A 4051-nucleotide genomic window follows, 5' to 3' on the forward strand; every position below is an offset into this window, starting at 1 on the left:
TCTCGGCCTCCCAAAGTGCTGGGATTACAGGCTTGAGCCACCACGCCCGGCCTTATATTATTTAAAACATAACGAAAATAATCTATGGAGGTGGATGTCAGAGAGTTAGGATGATTGAAATGAGGCAAAAGGCAGCTGTTGGTTGCTGAAAAATTCAGTATCTTGGTCTGAGTTTTGGTTATATATATAATAAGCCATAAACTGAATAGGTTTCATGCGTTTTATTTTATATAAATGAAGGCTTAAATTTAAATACAAAAAAAAAAGAAGGTTCTCCTAGATACTTCCTAACCTCCAGCACATTCTCTCTCTTCTTTAGGGTTGTTTTGTTTTGAGACGGAGTCTCGCTCTGTCGCATGCTCAAGATTATTAGGACTTGGACGGACGGGATGGTAGAGTGAGTCTAAGCGCTACATTCCTCCGTCGCTTTCTCTGGATATGAGGGAAGAGAGGTACTTTTTTTGTCTCTAGGGAGGTAGGCTCGACGAGGAAGGGGACCTGGTTCGTTTCTGCCAGGCTGTCACGGCTTCAAGAGCAACTCTCCGCTATTTCCGTCGCTCAACAGACCGGCTGAGCTCTTTGGAGGAGCAAGGGATGTTGGATTTTGGTTTGCGCTTCAGGAACCGTTGATACTGTAGCTTCTGAGGGAGCTGCAGGGATTTCCCGATTTCCTGCGTGCCTGTGTTTAAAGTTAGAAGCGGAATCTACTGGCAGCTTCGAAACTGAGCCTGACGGTGGTAACATCTAATTTTATTAGTTTTTGCTTGAAATGCAAAAGATGAAAAAACAAGTTCCCGTTTGTTTGCTCCACATATTTCTCTTAGAATGAAGCCGATTGAAAGTTAACTTCACCCTGAAGAAACTCCTCCTGGCGTTTGCAACGATCTCCTTTATGCCTCACGTCCAGCCTGACTCAAAAGGACTCTAAAGAGATGGAGAGCGGCTGCGGAAAGGCGGAGTCACGGTACAATTGGTGTTAACTACGTGTGCAGTCACAGCCTCTTTAGTCCTATTACAGGTGCAGAGGCAGTATAGATGAATCCCTCACAAGTCGAGTGGGTTGACCTCAGATTGACTTTAGCGATGGCTTGATAGATGGTGGCCGTCACAGCGTTTAGAAAGTGAGTAAAAGAAAGGATGCAGGCCGGGCGCGGTGGCTCACCCCTGTAATCCCAGCACTTTGGGAGGCCGAGGCGGGCGGATGACGAGGTCAGGAGATCGAGACCATCCTGGTTAACACGGTGAAACCCCGTCTCTACTAAAAGTACAAAAAGGTAGCCGGGCGTGGTGGCGGGCGCCTGTAGTCCCAGCTACTTGGGAGGCTGAGGCAGGAGAATGGCGTGAACCCGGGAGGCGGAGCTTGCAGTGAGCCAAGATCGCGCCACTGCACTCCAGCCTGGGCAACACAGCGAGACTCCATCTCAAAAAAAAAAAAAAAAGAAAGAATGCATACAGAAGCCCACACGCTTGCTTGGCTTCTGCAGATGGAGAGAGAGAGAAAGGTCGCTTTTCTGCCTTCTGGGTGTTTAGTAACTTATTTTTTATTTCCTTCGTTGGCATGAAATAGAGCTGAAAATAAAAGCAGATTTTCTTTTAACAAGACAGTATTAACATGCTTGCAGAAAATTTCCCTGAGGATTTCTACTTAGCACGGTGATACCACAAAGAGCTCTAATCTGGAGGTATGGGTTGTTCCCTAGCTTAGAAGGAGGTCAATCCTGGAGAGTAAGTACAGTGAGGTACAAAAGGATCCTTTGGGATTAGAAGAATAAACATTCATTACTTTTATTTATGTAAAACAACAAAATGAGCTTTCTCCTATCCTGATCTTGGTTCCTGGAGTTCAGTGTTAGCATCTCAGACCAGAAGCTTCCTCAGAGGACCCAGAGAAGTGCTTTTTACTTCCACCAAATTTTAGCTGAGGTGAATGCTATCTGTTTGTCATTTGCTGTGTGTTTGTAGTTAAATAGTTTAAGTTTCAGAGTTTGTGGGTCTCCAATGGAAAAAGTGACCACCACACATCAAATCATCAACCCCTGGCAGTGTAATCTTTTAGTGAAATCTTGTAGGGCTTCTGCAACCTGGTTAGGGGGAGTTAGAAAAAGAAACAGAAAAGGACTTGAGCCTTTTAGCTTCTGATCTGAAATCAGACTTGGGCCACACAGTTCTACAGTTTCTGATGATTTCATTTACAGTTAGAAATCAGCTGGATGGCCAGGAATGCTACTTGCTTCCCCCCGTGCGTGGTCCATGTTAATGATTGATGGGTCTGTTTGCCAAGAATAGGCGGGTAATCCTAAGCAGCAAATAACCTCACGTGAACACGAATCACCCTCTGTATGAGAGAGAAATGCAGAGACCAACACAATTCACTTTGACAGACAGAAAATTCTAAAGTTGGGGAATGTCATGGACCGCTTCTTACTGGTGTCCCGGGGAAGAAAGCGAAACCTGGAGGTACTGGGGATCGAACCCAGGGCCTCGTGCATGCTAAGCACGCGCCCTACCACTGAGCTATACCCCCTCGACGACCCAAGTGGTTCAGAAAACAGGTTGGTGACCGCCAATATCTGAGTCTGCCCTCTGTGTCAGGATAATCATTATATGTTTCCAATTCCACTGTTAATTCCTACATATGGATCCACCGGCATTCGGGATGTACACCTTGAACTGAAAGATTTAACACTTTTCGGCCAAAGAGGGGACTTGCACTTTATCAGTTTTCCAACCCAGGACCTGTCTACTTTTATCCAAATGGGAAGAGATAAAAACTTGTCAACATTGCAAAGGGTGCTATGTGCTACAAGAGGTGGTGCCTACAAGTTTGAAAAAGATTTTCGCACAATTGGAAACCTCCACTTGGATGAACTTGACTGTCTTATAAAGCGTTTGCTGTGTATAGACTCTGTCAGTTTCAATGGACAAGCAGAGTGCTGTTATTTAGCTAATGCCCAGAACCTTAGCGACGCCAAAAGATGCCTTTTAACCCGGATGATCCCTATCTGCTGCTTGTAGTGAGCATTGGCTCAGGAGTCAGTATTTTAGCAGTCCATTCCAAAGACAACTACAAACGAGTGACTGGGACAAGCCTTGGAGAGGGTACCTTTCTGGGTTTATGCAGTTTATCGTATGGCTGTGAAAGTTTTGAAGAGGCTCTTGAAATGGCATCCAAAGGTGACAGCACACAAGCTGACAAGCTGTCCTGTGATATTTATGGAGGAGATCATGAAAGATTTGGTTTGCCAGGTTGGACTGTAACATCTAGTTTTAGGAATATGATTTATAAGGAGAAGAGAGAATCTGTTAGTAAAGAAGATCTGGCAAGAGCTGCTTTAGTTACTATCACCAATAGCTTTGGTTCTGTGGCACGAATGTGTGCTGTTAATGAGGAAATAAACAGAGTTGTCTTTGTTGGAAACGTTTTACATGTCAATTCCCTCTCAATGAAACTTTTGGCATATGCACTGGGTTTCTGGTCAAAAGGTCAACTGAAAGCATTGTTTCTAGAACCTGAGGAATACTTTGGAGCAGTTAGTGCACTTCTTGGGCTGACAAATTTCAGCTAAAGCACCAGGTCTCTCTCTCTGCTAATAAATGTCATCCAAGAGGAACTGAAACCAGGGGCATTATTACTGCATTGTTTGTCACGGGGAACCAAAGGATAAAAGAGTAGAGTAAGCTGCTGAATATTGCCATATTAAAGGAGAGAACTTAGTAACCTGAAAAAAAAATAATAATTTTAAAAAGACAGTAACATGTATAATTTCTAACAAAAAAGAAATACTTAGACGTAAATCTAACAAAACCTGAATAATGCTGAAAAAGACACAATGCAATGTAAGGTGGGCGTGGTGCCGCCAGCCTGTAATCCCAGCACTTTGGGAGGCCAAGGCAGTTGGATCACCTGAGGTCAGGAGTTCAAGACCAGCCTGGCCAACATGGAGAAACCCCATCTCTACAGAAATACAAAACTTAGCCAGGCATGATGGCAGATGCCTGTAATCCCAGCTATTCAGGAGGCTGAGGCGGGAGAATCACTTGAACCCAGGAA

The 4051-nt window shown here is 44.4% G+C and overlaps 1 non-coding gene and 1 pseudogene across 1 annotated transcript; one reads left to right on the forward strand and one right to left on the reverse strand.

Annotated features, from left to right (window-relative positions):
- Nucleotides 1–2409: 2409 nt before the first annotated feature.
- Nucleotides 2410–3704, forward strand: LOC105547633 (annotated as a pseudogene).
- Nucleotides 2453–2524, reverse strand: TRNAA-AGC. The gene has a single exon. It is a non-coding gene; the product is annotated as a tRNA-Ala (tRNA).
- Nucleotides 3705–4051: the final 347 nt, after the last annotated feature.

This window comes from Mandrillus leucophaeus, unplaced genomic scaffold, assembly GCF_000951045.1.
Source record: "Mandrillus leucophaeus isolate KB7577 unplaced genomic scaffold, Mleu.le_1.0 Scaffold392, whole genome shotgun sequence".
Lineage (NCBI taxonomy): Eukaryota > Metazoa > Chordata > Mammalia > Primates > Cercopithecidae > Mandrillus > Mandrillus leucophaeus.